Raw genomic sequence first — 17,327 nt, forward strand, 5'->3', positions numbered from 1 at the left:
GTCGTGTATAACGTGTAGTTTGATTGATTTAAACAAATAATTCGAACGAAGACTTGAAAACGCTTGTATTTTATTCGATCGCACTAAGAAGAACAAATTTCGATACCGATCGTTCTGCTTACTGACGAGAAACACGACCGGACACGATACAAATTTTTACTTACTCTTGGCTGAACTGATTATTTGACCGAAAAGTGTTTGCAACAGTTCACTCTGCCTGAAAGATCATTTGTCCGAAAGGTCGTGGCAAGTAAGTACGTTCTTCATAATAAACCATTTACGCTAAACGGTCATTCGTTAAATGGCTTTTGGCAAAATGACTAATTCAGTCGAACGACACTTTCGGCTGAATACCCGTTTCGACCAAATGACTCTTTCTGCCGCACGACCATTTTGGCCAATTGTTTTTTTTTTCAGCCAAAGAAACTGATCGACCAAATGGTATTTTCAGCACCATAATTTAAGACTAGAGGGCTTCAGGCAAATAGTTTGTTTGGTCGGATTATTAGGCCAAACAGCTAGTTCCAACAACCAATTATAGCTCATATATTAGCTTAGAGGACTAATTTAGTCATATGTTGCTTTGGTCACCTTCTCAATGTTTGTTGATGGTTTGACCTCAGCAAATCTTCGCGAACGACTTTCTTCCGTTCTAAAATTCTATTTCAACGACACATTTTTTTTTTAAATTTCAACGGGAAATCCTTTGAAATTTACTCTCAAAGTTTTTCTTAAGTCTGACGAAGAGATTTTAGAAATTTCAACGGAAAATTGATTTTAAGAAATTTTTAAGGAGTTAAGTAGTTTTTAAGAAAATCATTGGAATTCGCACGAAATTTTTTTTTTTTTTGAGTTCTAACGTGATATTTAAGGGATCAATCCGAAAAATCTACGGAAAATCCACTTAATCTTCGGAATGCCCACGGAAATTCAATTCAAAGTGAGACGGTGGCTTGCCAAAAACTGTCGGCGGCGGCGCCGCACATCTGTGACAACTGTTATCAGATATTTTATGTAACCACAGAAGTTTTATGATATGTAAATATAGATTTTTAAACTTTGTATAATTTTACAATTTATATACAAAATTTGAGTCGAAGAAAATACTTTCATGATTTATTATTTCTGACTGCAAAACGAAAAAAGCTTTAGTGCTAAAAATAAGTATTGGATAAGAAATTATTATTTATCAAATGTTAAAGTTCAAAACTTTATCTTTCGCAGACTGATCCGCTTACTTAAAATATCCGTTTTGCATTTCTCCAATCTCAATTAGATGAACCGAATCGATTAGCTTATGATAATTGACTCTTTCTTATAAAGTCAACGAAGTGCAAACCCGTGTTCTCGATGCATTACATTCTCTGTCTATGGTGAAACAGGCTTCCATTGAGTAGATATAATAATATTTCTGTACCATCTATGCATGACAAGTAGATAATTACCACTGATGCGTCCTGTCTCAACGCAAAAGAAGGGTCCAAGAGCTCGATAGCACTTCACTGATGGTACCTAGAGGCGACACAATGAATGGCAACCAAGACGATAATCTGATAGACAGTCCCGTCTATCGCATCGCTTGTCACCGGAACGAAGCTGGAATGATAAATTTGGTCCTGCCTGCCAGTCGTACTCAGCAACAGATGAGAAAACTCTAAAACTAAGTAAAAGTTGATCCCCACATCAATCACCGGACATCGCAAAAAAGGTACCATCTTCTCGAGCATTGCACACAACAATCATTAGAAGAGAAATTTTCGTTTTTCAACTACCATAGTTTATCCTGAACACTGAACGACGAGAAGCAATAGTACCACTTTCCACCCTCAGAACTGAAACAAATAACAGCCGTAATACCCGGCCCAGCTAGTGGAGCACGAGCTCTGAGCGCAGCAAAACAAACCACCACCGCACCACTGACCTGTGTTGTTCTCTTGTTTCTTATTCTTCTTCTTCAGCTTGGCGCATCTAATTTCGCAGACAAAAGCACTTTTTCACCGGTCCCACACGGTGCCCGTCCAGCCGGAAAGATCAACCACCACCACTTCACGGCTATGCGGAGCGGATTCGCTGTGTGCGCGCCCACACCTGGGTATCAAACCGCCCATGAGGAAATGTAGGTGAAGCTTATAAAAATGTTAAACCCTGGAACGAACGGACGGGATAATATCAAGGGATGCGATATTGATTTTGATTAAATAGTGTCGAATAGAAATTTTATGATTGCAATAACTATGAAAATATAATCGGCTGGTCAATAATTGATACAACACCCAACCAGCGGATGTCAGATTTTATTATAGTTTGTATAAGAACTCTAAACGGTATACAATTTTAGGTCCATACATATTTGCAAAATTTAATAAATCATTGTTCTATATAGCCTTCAAATTCTGTACCACCAGTTAAATTTTAATTAAAAAGCTAACGCTTCGTATTGTAATATCGCAGAATCTGTACGTGTCAAGAATTTATAAAGAATTGTATGGATTGTTCTTGGGTATTTGGTTGATTATAGCAAGATTTTAGAAGTACGTCATGCTATAATATAAACCATTTTTTCTGGGTTTAGATTGGCTTTTTGGAGACGAGACTGCCCAAGGCTGAAAGTCTCCTTAATAAGACAATAAAAAAAGATTGGCTGTTTTTTCATTGTGATCCGCTAAATTCAATAGAACTGTCAACTGTTCGCCATGGTTCCCTCTATCAATTTTGAATAACTCAAAAATTAAGCAATCATAGTGGTTGTATTAATTCCATCAAAAGATATATCCTCACGGTTCAACGCTGCTTTAAATTGATCGATTATTTTGGAAAATATGTATTTTCCGGGTTGGCCAAATAAGGCAATTGTTGGCCAAAAAGCTGACTTCCACTTATTTTTTGGATGAGACGATTCATCCTAGAAGGAATTAATATAGGTTAACAATAAGTACTGAATTTTGAATCATAAAATTAGCATAACAAAATACAGTATTATCCTGGATTTGTACAGCCCCCGGTGAATTTTGGGGTGATAAACAGGGTATGTGACAATTGAGAAAAAAAAATTTCATTTTTTAATTCATTCCATGAAATATGAATCATTTTATGCCTTGAAAGCATAAATGCGTGAACGGTACTCGCGTTTCTTGTCGAAAACTTGTTACATGAACATTTTCACTCAGAAGTACGTCGTAAGTCAAAACTACAGGCGGTGAAAGTTATTTCATGAAAATCAATGTTGTTTTTGATATATTTACTGAAAATAAAAGAATGACCAAATTTTTGGGGTGACAAAAATCAAGGTCGAAAACGACAAAATCGGGACGTGATAAAATCATGGCAGAAACGGATAAAATCGAGGTGACAAAATCGGGTACAAAATCGAGAGTGACAAAACCGGGTCATACTGTAATTTAATATGATCTCAAAATTATCGTACAACTGGTCTAAAACCTGATTTCAAAGTTAATCAAGGACCTATTAATGAAAATGTTATTTCTAAGCATCATGGGGAGAAGAAACATTTGGAAGTCCTCTGTTCCTGTTCAAACGTTCAATAATCGAACTTTACAGTTGACTAACTTGGCTTTTAGTATATGCTTCTGGTCTGACTAGAAACCTTATGATGTAACAAATTAAGCCTGGTTATAATGCAGCCGAGATGAAGCACGAGAAAGGAACAGGACTGCTGTCCAAATGGTGTTCTCAATATCTATGCCGTAAGTTGATTTCGCCACCAACTGAATCCCATACCGCATACCCTTCCGCCGAAGGCGCCACCGCCGCGCAGTCATTGAGAACCCTCGTTGGGGGTACACGACTATATGCACACATTTCTCTATCGTTTCATAAATGACCACAAACCATGCGACACCACCACTCCACCCACTGGGTCCGACGAGCGCGTCGACGACGACCCACTCCAGCAGTTGCTGCTATCCGAGATGCACTGCAATTATCCGTTTTTCTGTATCACCGCAAAAACTAAACAGAATCGAATCACTCACCAACTTGAAAAAATATTAATCCAGCTTAAGCGACCGAACAGTACGCGTCGACGGCTCAGTTAATGCGAAGACCGTGGTTGAAATGAAACCAAATCCTCGCTGAGGAAGCAACAGTGTTTGCGAGTCTGCTTGTTGGCGGGTTGTTTCGCTCTCCATTTTCGCCATCCAACAACGGTGTCGCGTTTCGTCCTCGTTAAAAATCAATCGAAAGCTGCAACAAGTTAGCATCGTGCTCCTTGCCTTACGGAATATTCTGAGCGTCGCATCGACCGGAGAGGGAAAATTTACGCACGTTTCCGAGTTTTTCGAGCACAGCGCAGTGCGGCGAATCGACGGTAGATTTTCTCTCAGAGCTTAACCTGTTAGGAGTTTAGAATGTCTGCCTTCTGTTCTGTCTTCACCTTATTAGATTCGAAAAAAGTAGAAGTTTGAACTGAGATACACCGCCAATTGGACGTAGGGGATTACGTAAAAGTGAAAGATTCTATTTTTGAAATTCTGAATATTTAATTTAGTCGGTTCTATTAGAAATGCGTCCAGCCCATCGTATATTTCCATCTAGGTGTAAAACAGGGCTATCATTTTGGGAGATTTAGAATACCTAAATCATCTACCTTTTCAGAAGAAGAACGCCGCTGCTAAAGAAGCGGAAGAGATGGAACAGCTTTTCCGTTCTCAAGAACTCGAGTTCTATCAGAAACTCAACGCATCCTGCAAAGGCTTGCCGCTATCCAAGATGTGTGAGGATAAGAACGATCATCTTGACGGACGAACTTGTGGTTATAGAAAGGTGGAAGCAGCACTCCGGGAAACACTTAGATTATGCTGGATAGCACAGTTCAGATGACGATGGAAGCCAACCAGCACCACATTGGGGAAGTTAAAGTTGCCATCCAACAGCTAATGACAACAAAGTTGGTGAAGATGGTATCAAAGCTCGAGCTCATCAAGTTTGAACCGAAAAAAACTGACCACTTGCTTGCACAAACTGATGATCAGAATCTTGAAAACTGAACCGCTACCGGAAGAATGGAAAGAAGAGCTGCTGGAGTGTGACAATATTCGAGCGATCACCACCCTTAATGCCGCCTATATTCCAGATGATCTTCCGTCGTTTGTCACCAGTAGTGAATAAGTTCATGGGAAGTTTATACCACTAGTTATCCTGTTCCATTTGGATTGCTGCAACTCATATGTGACCAGATTTAGTCACAATGAAGTTGCTGAAACAATATTTTGATTGACTTGTTCTGTTCGGGACATTGGCTTGAGCTATAGGCACAAGGATACTGCCTACTGGAGGGAACAAACGAAGCTTCTTGATGGATAGTCATGATTGCAAAAGCAGTTAAAATGAGCGTAATCTCGATACATGGATCTGGACCAGGATACAAAAATGTAAGATTTGCGGGTCGAGGTCGAAAGGATTTACGAAGTCGTAGGTCATTCTTGAAAATTTCAGCCTGATCGGTTGTGCACAAGTCTGCGATTATTGAAGTCAATATAGGGGTTTCAAGCTGAAATAATGGGATAATACACCCTGTTACTATTTCTGTCCAGGAAATGGATGTAAGAGCCAGATTGAGCCCAGATTTGCTTGAAATGAATACAAAGATCAATTCATAAAATTCTTTAAGATATTAGTTATCAAGTGCTGAGAAAAGTAATATACTCTTTTTCTCTTCAAAATCTTGCTTCACTTTTACCAATTTCTTTTGAAAGGTTTTTTCATTGACGATACCGAGGTTATTATATAGCATTGTAAAGATAATTAAAGTGAGTTCTTTTCATATCGTTACACGAATCGAATGGGATAGCATGGAGGAAAAATATTACTAAAATCGAATACAAAGAAAAACACTGACATTAAGCATATTTTAACTAAAAGTCAGCTACTTTTTTCCTGCATTTCCCTGCGGAGATATTTCAGTTAGGACTATTTGTGATGTATTTCAGATTCTACGGAAGATTTTCGCAAACTTGTGCCATTTTGAGAAAATGCTATTTAAAAAAAAAACACTTTGGTTCTAAATTTGTATTTTTTTCCTTGGTGTAACAGTACTGCTAACAAATACTAATTTCAATATTCTACTTAATAAAGGCCTTCCCTATTTGTTCTTGATATTTTTGTGAATAAACATTAAGTTGTTTGGAAATTTATATCATTTATTGGTTATTAAACCAAAATATTAAGCCCTTTTCAAAAGTTAATCTGCGAAATGACTGAATTGTTACTTACAACATTTCTTGTTTGCACAACATTAAAACATCTTATAAGATCGAAAAAGAAAGAAAATATTTTCGTCAGCCAGTTGGTATAAGGGGAGGCCCCATTGTGCTGCAGTGCTACCTTTGAAATCACCAAAACTAATTTAAAGTTTGATTAATTGCAGTAAAGTCAGACTTTAACTATTTTTGGAAAAGATGCTTTAATTTGAACTACATAGTTGTTTGCCATTTTAGGGTGTTTTCATAGAGAGTTGTCGAAATTTTTTTTGATGAATCCTGGAACAGATCTTATATTCCGAATATCAATACATGGAGATTAACTTGACTATTCTGTTTATTGCATTAGTTGAACGATTTTCTGGCAGCACATGATACAAAGAATTATCCAACAGAGAAAGTTAGAAATGTTGAATTTTGCATTTTAGTCATTTTAGGATGTTTGAGATTTGAATCAAAGGTTCAGATTTTGAGGACAATTTTTACTATACACGCGGCAATTTGAGAAAGGTTTCAGAATGGATCTTCAGCATTGATAGTTACGATCAGCAAATATTATTACCAAGCAGTATATGAAAGTATTACCATATGGAAACAATGATCTTTTGAAAACTTATCATGTAAATGGGATAAAGACAAGGTGATAAATGACAAGTGTTATGACATAGTTGAAGAGTGTCAGATGGCAGTCAAGATGCATCGGACCTTCCAGTAACCTCATTCCTGCACTCTGTCTTACCAGTATTCAGAATCTTAACAGCACGAACTAAAAAGTTTATATTCCACAATTATCTAAGACAGGTATTTATTCACTTCCTGTGATAATGAAATATGTTATACCAAAGAGTCCTATGTTTGGTCATGAATAATATTGCATAAATCAGAGTTTCGGCAAGTTAATTATTAGCTGTTCAACGATTTGGTGGTTTATCAAATTACCACTTTCTCAAGGCACTGAAACATCGTAGTTTTATCCACTTTCACATGAACACATTCTAGAATGTTGATGAATTTGAAATTTAAACATCACTTCTGAAATCTACAATTGTTTAAACCGAAAACTTATTATAAACTGCTATTTTCGGTCAAAGGATTAATACTACGACGAATTAAACTAACTGCACCGGCAGCAGCAAACTAATAAACAGGATGTGTCAAACATAACTTTACTTCGCCACTTGATTTTAAGTGAGATTCAAAAATCTTGAATATCATTAGGCTTCTAGAAGGCATATAAAGTGCAATTCTAAACAAAATACCCAAATTGTCTGATATATCTATCTACCAGGCATACATTTAGTCTAGTCTAGTGACATAATCGCAGCAAGGGCAAACAAGTCGTTCATAAAAAAAGTGTGGACGTGGTGAGTGGGTAAAAAATTTATTTGTCTCCAGTGAATGCTAGCCAGAATGTGGGTTCTCTTTTAACGCAGGTTTGAGGAAATATGTACAGTAATAAAAAGGTTTAGTTTCCCATACTAGTTTTATAATAAACTTCTGAATGCATGCCCATACAGTTTTGTTCAAATCGGCTTGGAGGACACTCAGCTGGGACGAATCTGAGCGAGCTGGTGAAAGTGTGGGTCGTTTTTAAACCACCCACAATATTCTTTGTTTTATAAATGACACCATATACTACAGTAGGGAAACTGTATCGGTAAGCGCATACGTTCCATTTGACCAATTTTGCAGAATAACTCCAAGTGAAGTAATCTCGGGAGGGTTTTATGAGTTCCACAAGAGGTATATCCCCATGATTCAACGCTGCTTCAATAATCGACGGTTCTTGAGAAAATATGTATTTTCAGGGCTTGGCCAAATTCAAAGTACCATTGGCCAAAACCGTGCATCTCCTATAAGGACAGTTTCTATTGAACCAATACTTTCAAAGCCATTGCGAATTTCAATCCCACCTTTCATTTTATATGAATCCAAACGGATAATGAGTGGAGACTGATTGCCCTGTTTGTCGCAGTAGTTTTGTTCTAGCGTATTTTATAATAGATCGTCTACAGACATTTGTTAATCTTCCATGCCTCAAATATGAGCATTAAAATAAACGTTTATTTACAAAATATTACCGACTGTGGAGGCTCCGGGTTTATTTTAAGAAAAGCACGGATGCCTTCAAGAGGCAAGGAAGCCTCTTTTCAAGAGATCAGCCGAAAGATACTGAAGCTTCTTCAAAAAAGCTTGAAAGCTTACGTTAAAGTTTCTTCAGTAGGCCTTAGTCTTTCAAGAGGGCCTGGAAGCCTCCCTTTCAAGAGGCCCTGCCAGCTCCCTCAAGGAGGCCTGGCCTCCCTTTGGAGAGGCCCGGAAGCCCCTTCAAGAGGCCCGGAAGCCTCCTTCAAGAGGCCCAGCCCCTTCCTTCAAGAGGCCCGAAGCCCCTTCAAGAGGCCCAGCCTCCTTCAAGAGGCCTCAGCCTCCTTCAAGAGGCCCGAGCCTCCTTCAAGAGTGGCCTCGGAAGCCTCCTTCAAGAGGCCCGGAAGCCTCCTTCCAAGAGGCCTGAAGCCCCTTCCAAGAGGCCTGGAAGCCCCTTCCAAGAGGCCTGGAAGCCTCCCTTCCAAGAGGCCCTGAAGCCTCCTTCCAAGAGGCCTCGGAAGCCTCCTTCCAAGAGGCCTGGAAGCCTCCTTCCAAGAGGCCTCGAAGCCTCTTCCAAGAGGCTCTCGGGAAGCCCAAGAGAGGCTCGGAAGCCCAGCAATACGTAACTGAAACGAAGTAATACTGATGACCGAACGTCTCAGTGGCAGCCAGTAGAATGTGAGGGCCACATTGGGGTTGGCGGCCTGGAATACAAATTTTGATGTTCATCAGCGGGAATAAATTTTAATAAATGGCTTACGATTTCTTCTGCTTTACGGCTTTCATAATTGGTGAAAAAGGTGAATCCCTGATCTGTGATATCTTTGAGCAGTACGAATCGAGCGGAAGGAATCGCATCCCTATAGGGGAGAATGTATAGACAAGCAATTTTACAATTTGTTTGGTTAATGTTTAACAAGATTTCCACAATAGATCTGGTTGCTGGTTTGATTGACGGATATTAACCATAACGGTCATTCATCCCTAGCACAATAGATCCCACAATCTTATCAGTCTTCTACCGTAAACAACTTGCTGCGAATCAACTTACTTCGTCGCTGTTGCCAGGCACATAGCGTTCGGTTCTATGATCTCCGGTGTGTTACATGCCTCATCGAACCATTTTCGAAAGAGGCTGAATGGTTCTTTCACATCAATGCTGGATTCAAGAAAAACATCCTTCTGCTCCTTGTACTTTATACGTAATGCTGAAAAGTGATGTTCGGCAAAATAATTTATCATTACAGATTTTTGAAATCTATTATGCGTTTTTCAGCTTTAAAATAATGATTAAAAAATTCTAATATTTTTTAATAACTTTAGAAAATTGTAGAAAAAAATTCAAAACAATACTTACCTGATATATCGATTGAAGACATCCTTCGAGTGATGTTCCGAATCATTCAGATAGCTCCGGTGATTTGATTTAGGTGAAAACAAAAACTTCAACAACAATTAACTTGATAGTTATGTAGTGATAAGATCGGATGACATTTCTTATAAGAACGATTTTATGACAACTTGATTCGAATGAACAATCTTTCATGCAAGCAATGCATGCAAGTTTTACTTTTTTTCGACAAACTATGGGCTGTGCAAGAGGAATTTCCGCACATCTTTCAGGTTTATAAAATTTAAAAAGTTTCTTATTTTGCCACAAAATGTGCAATAAATAATGCGTGAAAACTAGGGATCCTACATTCAGAGATATGCGAAAGCGGCCATCTTGAGCCAATCGAGCATTGTGAACTGTCAAAATCTGAGCCAAATGAACATCGTTATTGTTGCAGATCGAAAGGTATTGTGATTTTGGTGAAATAGATTTTATGAAAAGTTTTATCGAATAAACAATTTGTTTTGCTTTCGTAAGTAAAAGTAGTCTAGTTGATGCCTTATATCGTGTTCATTCGTATTGCTCTTTAATTTTAGCGAAAATGCACTGCTAGAGGATAGACAAAATAATCAAAAAGTGTCTTCGAATGTAAAGTCATGTGCAAGCCTAAACATTTTTCATTGCGGCAAGTGCTGGCAGCGTTTGTTTACGAAAGTAACAGCGTTGCTAAATCATCTGGAAAAGTATTCGCACATCTCTTAATATAGGATCCCTAGTGAAAACGATTTATCCAACTTATTTTTTCCGTGCTCAGGTATAGGGCACTGCACGGACTGCTTTGTCCCTTTCTCGCTGCAAAGAAATTAGAAAACAACAAGGCCAGTAATTGTCAAAATTTATGAAGAACAAAAGAGAAAGAGATTTTTCCGTGCAGTGCCCTATAAAAATTCAAGGCGATCCCCAGCAAACAATCAGTTCGACGTTAGACACTAGTTAGGGGATGTTAGTTATGTTGCAGTGCAAATACATAACCATTTTTATGATTTTATGCTGTTGCAGTAGTATTCGTACGTGTATATTTCAATTGTGACAGTTTTGCTTTTGTATGCAGCCGCACCAAGCCGAGGTGCTGAAAAAAAAAACAATAATGGAAAAAAATGTCCAAGCAATCAAATCGTTTGGTCCGCGCGGTTGGGATCCGCTCCTTCCAATGCCGTGCCAGGTAAGTTTTGTGTTGTTTGTTTATAAAAAAATGAATTGCAAATACTTTTATATTTACAGAGCTCGTTCGAACGAGTTGACGGTACACGGGAGAAGTAAACTACCCAATAGTGAGTTTAATTCACCCCACCTAAAACATCCGTACGGGAAGCCAAAATTGAGTAAGTAGGGTCGAAGTAGTTTGCCTTTACTCCCATGTTAAAAAAGTACCCAACGGAAAATTTATTTACCCAAATGTAAGTTTAATTCACTCAATTTCGACCTCAGGTAATAAAACTCAAAATTGGCTTCCTGTATTGAACTGGCATCGTTGGATTGTTTGGCTCTTTTGTTTTTGACAACAAAAGAAAGAGTGGATGAAAGAGAAGAGAAAAAATAACTCAAAAGTAAGTTTAAAAATACTCAATTTTGGGTACTTTTTTTCTTCCATGTAGGATTCCAGCTCGAGACAGCAGCACGTACGGACGTGTTTTTTACTCGCGCATTTTTTCCAAGTGTTTTTTCTCTCGTTCGTTCGCTGTTTACGTTTTCGCTTCGTTGCGTTGGCGTTATTTTCTCCCGGGCCCGTCATGGGAGACTCGGTGGCCGATTTTCCCCCGGGCCCGTCATGGGAGACTCGGTGGCCGATTCGGTCGCTGGAAAAGTGCCTAAGCGCACTGCTCTTGAAGGCGCGGGTAACCCCTTCAAGCAGCTTTTGCAGAGCAACGTGTTCTCGCCGTTGCCGCTTGATGACGCCAGCAATCCGCCGAAAAAGAGGAAGAAGCAACAATCGCAGCTGCCGCAGGTACAACCGGAGCGGAAGGAGAAGTGCCCGCCCGTGTTTGTGAAGGACGATCCGCCGGATTTGCGCCCAAGAATATGCCAGCTGATCGCTAAGGGGCTGAAATGTACTTTTCGGCTCTGCAGCGAGGGCGTTAAAGTGATGCCGGCAAACAAGGACCATCATCAATCCGTCGTGGAGTTCCTCGAGGTCCACAAGTATGAGTACTACACTCATGACCACCCTGGCAAGAAGCCGCTAAAGGCTTTGCTGCGAGGACTCCACGACATGAAGGAAGAGGAGCTAAAAGCTGAGCTCGAAAGTTGCGGATTGAAACCGGTGGCCGTGCACAAGATTGCTCGTTACGACAAGCCGAGGAGATATCGCGACCAGCTTTACCTGGTCCACCTGGAGCACGGCTCCACCACGTGGAAGGACCTGAAGCTGGTTGGCGTTATAAATTACACCGTCGTTGACTGGGAGCGATATCGGCCAGTGCACCGCGACGTCACGCAGTGCACCAACTGCTTCAATTTCGGGCACGGTACCAGGAACTGCCGCATGAAGCCGCGCTGCATGAGTGCGACAAGATGAAGGTTGCTGATCCCAAATGCGCCAACTGTGGCGACAAGCATCGGGCTACAACCAAGGACTGTCCAAAGCGGGCGGCGTTTTTGGAAATCAGGAAGAAGGCCTCCACCAGGTCCCTGCCGAAAAAGAACCGAGTTCCTGCTCTCAACGAGGTGAACTTTCCGGCCATCCCGGCTCCCCGGCGAGCGATACCAATTCTTCCACCTTTGCAGCCACACAAACGGCTGGCGGCTGCTGCAGCATCAGTTCAAGCTCCAACACCATCCACCAGCGATTGACCCCCGCTTCCTCCCCCTGGATTCCGTCGTCAGGATAATGAGCCCCTTCCGGCCGAGGGCGACCCACCGCTCTACACATCGGAGCAGCTAGTTCCGATTTTCACCCAACTGGCAACGCGACTACGCGGTTGCAAAACTCGCTTCGACCAGATCTTCACCCTGGGCATGTTCGTCATTGAAAATGGCTGCTAGGGTGGGTCTGGTCAATTGGAACGCTTGCTCACTAAAGAGCAAAATCATCGAGCTCAGCGATTTCCTTCAGGAGAAGGAGATTGATGCGGCTTTCATCACCGAAACCCACCTGAAGCCCGAGGTAAGTGAAACAATTCCGGGTTTTAGGTTGGTGAGGTTCGATCGAACAAGCTCCAGAGGGGGAGGAGTGGCAAGCGCCTTGCGAAGCACCATCGCCTGCCGCCTGCTGCCGGACTTCAAGCTCAAACTCATCGAAGCCGTTGGAGTGGAAGTCACCACTTCTGTCGGAGTCGTCACTCTCATCGTGGCTAACTGTCCCACACAAGCCAAAGTCGACGATGGCTCGTCGGCTGAGCTACGAAGGGATATAGTCAAGCTCACTCGGCGGCAGGGGCAGTTCATCATCGCCGGAGACCTAAACGCAAAGCACCAATCGTGGGGAAACACCGTCTCCAACCGGAACGGAGTCGTCTGGTCCAACGACGAACTAGAGGGCCACTACACCATCCTGAGCCCTGACAGCCCTACCCGGTTGACACGGTCCGGGGCCCATGCTACGCTCGACATCTTCATCACGAACATGTACGATCACGTTTCCCAGCCGGTCGTCTTCCAAGAACTGAGCTCGGACCACTATCCGGTGGTGGCTGAGGTTGGATCTTTAGTAAATCGGCATGAGATAACAAGGCGAAACTACCATCGAGTGAACTGGCGGCGGTTCCAGCAGTGCGTCGTCAACTTCGTCGATTACGAGGTGCGTCCGGAGACGCCAGAAAGTATCGACCGCCAGCTGTGCGCCATCGAAGAGGCAATCTCGGTGGCCCGGGAGCAGCATGTCCCGAAGGCTCGGCAGGTAAGCAACTCCTTAAACATCGATACACTCACCAAAGATTTGATTCGATTGCGGAATGTCACTCGCAGGCAGTTCCAGCGTACAGGACTGCCTGAGCTTAAGGCACGCTGCAATCGAATCACAAAAAATATTAAGGCCAGAATGGTGGACCTCAAAAATAACGACTTCTCGAATAAGATCCGCACTCTCCCAGAGTGTGCTAAGCCTTTCTGGAAAATGACCAAAATTCTAAAATCCAAGCCTCGACCCATTCCACCTTTGGTCCCACTACACAATAATGACTCTAAGGATCGCTTGATAACTCCTGCAGAGAAGGTCGCTGAAATAGGTCGTCACTTCGTCAGCTCACACAATATTGGGCAGAACATCGTCAGTCCACACGAAGCAGCCGTCAACGAGCATGCTAACAACATCCATTTGATTCCCAACGACTTCTCGGAGGAGTTGGAAATCTCAGCTGGCGAATTGACGGCCTATATCAAATCGTCGAAGAACATGAAGGCCCCAGGCTTCGACAGCATCCTGAATCTCGAGCTCAAACACATGAGTGCTCCGTTCTTTGAGCACCTCTCACTGATCTTTAATCAGTGTCTCCGGCTCAGCTACTTCCCATCGTCCTGGAAGTCAGCGAAAGTCATCCCCATCCGGAAACCTGGGAATGTTCCTTCCTCCCCCAGAAGTTATCGTCCCATCAGCCTTCTCTCAGGATTATCCAAGCTATTCGAAAAAGCTATTCATCATCGGTTACTTGAGTCTGCCGAAAATCTCAACATCTTGCTCGAGGAACAGTTTGGTTTCCGACGCGGTCGGTCAACTGTACACCAATTGACCCGAGTTACCAACGTCCTCAGACGGAACAAGTTTGTCTCGAAAACATCCGCCATGGCCTTACTCGATGTCGAGAAGGCATTTGACAATGTATGGCATGATGGCCTGGTGTACAAACTACAACGCTACAATCTCCCCAGCTACCTGGTGAAAATCATCAACAATTACCTGTCGGCAAGGACATTCCGGGTCTCAATCAGCGGAGCGAGTTCCAAAGCGCACAACATCGTCGCAAGCGTCCTCAGGGCAGTATTATCGGGCCCCTGCTTTTCAACCGGTTCTCCTCCGACATGCCAGAACCTCCAGTAGGCTGTATTCTGTCTCTGTTCGCAGATGACACCTCCATCGTCTACAACGGTAGAGTGATCAGAGCGCTAGTGGCAAAACTCCCACGAGGCCTGGATGCCCTGACAGAGTACCTCACCAGCTGGAAGATCTGTATCAACGCGGCGAAGACCCAGGTCATCGTTTTCCCCCACTCCAAATCCCCTAAACATGTTCCGCCTGGGGACTGTAAAATCATCCTCAATGGCACGACTGTGGAATGGGCCAATGAGGCCGACTACCTTGACTTGACCCTCGACAGCAAGCTTATTATCAGGCAACAGGTTGACAAAACGGTGACAAAGTGTAACGTTTTGTTGAAACTACTGTATCCTTTGATCAACCATCGGTCGTCATTGTCCCTGAAAAATAAGCTTGCTGTCTACAAGCAAATCATCCTCCCTGTGATCGAATACGGCATGCCGGTCTGGGAGAGCTGCGCTAAAACCCACCACCTCAAACTTCAACGGGTCTAAAACAAATTCCTGAGGATGATCCTCAACACCCCTCCCAGGACAAGAACATCCGAGGTCCACCGTCTGGCCGGGATAAAAACCTTACATGAACGCTTTAGTGAGTGTAAAGAAAAGTTTAGGGTCCGTTGCTTGCATTCGGATCAGGCTCCAATTAGGGCGCTAGTTCCAATCTAGGTTATCAAAATTTTATTGTAGATATTAGTGTACATAGTAGTTAGGTTATCAAATTTTAAAAAACACACTAGCGCATCCTGAAGGCCGTCATGATACATTATATTTTGAAAATTAAGTAACAACATAAAATAATAATAATAATTAAAATCGAAGTTGGAGGGCCAAGCCGGCCGATCACTGTACGTACATGTTTTAAAATAATTGTAGAACAAAAAATCTATATACATAAAAATGAATTTCTGTCTGTCAGAGCCTTATAGACTCCGAAAGTACTGAACCGATCGGCGTGAAAATTTGTTTACAGAGGTTTCTGGGGCAGTGGAAGGTTCTTAAGATGGTTTGAGACCCCTCCCCCTTTCGGAAATGGGGGCTCCCATACAAATGAAACAGAAATTTCTGCATAATGCGAGAACTAATCAGAGAATAAATCAATTTTAGGCGAAACAAAGTTCGTCGGGTCTGCTAGTGTTAAAATAAAGAAGAATTTTACTACTACTACTGTAGGTGATATTGATAATAACGTTCATGATAATTCTTTTGTTTTAATACTTTATTTTCGTGATTTTTTATATTAATTTATAAGTTCATCGCGATTTCATGGTAAAATATAGGGGAAGGTGGTCGATTGTAGGTACCCTTTTATTCTTGGTTCATAACTTTCGCCCAATTGAACAAAGTGGTGGTATTTGTATACCAATGGAAGCCTTTAGGCATAAGCTAACAACTGGAGAAGAAATTTGTTTTATTTTATCCACTACGAAATTTTTAATAATAATTTTGATAGGTGTTGATTTTTTGCCGTTTAGGAAAAAGTGGTCGGTTGTCGGCATCCAAAACAACGGCAAAAACGTAAAAAAAAAGAACTGAGGGCGTTATGACCTAAATAATGAAGATTTATTATCAAAAGGACAATGAAATTAACGTACGTAATAAATTAACCTTTTTGGTCGTTTTACTTTCCGGAATGACCGAAAAAAAACTTCTGAGTAGATTTTCACTGCAAAAATGTTTTCTTTGTTAAACGAAACATTAGTCGGCACAAAAATAACGTACTTTAATAGCGCATGCATAATTCTTGAATTTCGTCGAGTGAAACTAATAATTCGTGAATAATATAATATATAAACTTTCTAGGAGAGATCGACTATGATGGTGATATTTGAGGTATTCACAGAATAGAAGTGGCGCTAAAAACGTACTACACGATAGTTCCTGGTGCCCGGATAAATTCAAATTTCGCAGCCCCTACCGAAAAATAGAGGGGGCGATTTAACATAAAGTTGTGACAAAACGTTCTATGCTAAGACAATGTAACAATAAAACGGGACTTAGTTAACTCCTTGATAAAGGTACAATATATGTAACCGAAACGTCGGATAAAAACGTAAAACCCGTTTTGAGCATAAGAAGACTGAAAGCCATAACCTCAAATATAATATATAAAAAAAAGAAAAAAAGTTCCTCTTGGACTTCTGCTGAGTAGGCGGACATTCCAACCTCCCGATGAATTTTATACGACGCTTCTCACGACTCACGGTTCCAATCCATGATTCCACAGTGCCACCCGCGACTTATTCGGCCGATCCATAGATCCCGTACTATAATTACGTCTTTGTAGCTAATCCATCACTACAAAGTTGTAGATTCGGAAACATTTTTTGACCCATACCCTGTTGGTGATAAGGCTGCTGTCAGAAGTATCATTCAGTCATTGTGTTTTCCTTTTCCCGTATCCCCAACAGGGTATGGGCCCATCATGTTTCCATTGCTAATTTTTCGAATACAACGAGGTTTCGCACGCTACCTGATATTCTGATATCTAAATATCTAAATCCTATACATATTCAAAACAATGCAAATCAAAAATCTTGTTTGATGCGCGAAAGTAAAATCAAGTCGACCTCGGCAAAAAGCGAACGCAGCTTTTCGGATTCAGTGAACACCTATTCCAAAATGCGCATTCAACTTTCCGCTAAAAACGTGGATATTATTTACTT

General features: G+C 41.4%; 1 pseudogene; it reads right to left on the bottom strand.

The window, feature by feature from the left end:
- LOC134221958 (pyridoxine/pyridoxamine 5'-phosphate oxidase-like) overlaps positions 1 to 9,802 on the bottom strand; it is a 56,248-nt pseudogene extending 46,446 nt beyond the window's left edge.
- Positions 9,803 to 17,327: the final 7,525 nt, after the last annotated feature.

Source organism: Armigeres subalbatus, chromosome 3 (assembly GCF_024139115.2).
Source record: "Armigeres subalbatus isolate Guangzhou_Male chromosome 3, GZ_Asu_2, whole genome shotgun sequence".
Lineage (NCBI taxonomy): Eukaryota > Metazoa > Arthropoda > Insecta > Diptera > Culicidae > Armigeres > Armigeres subalbatus.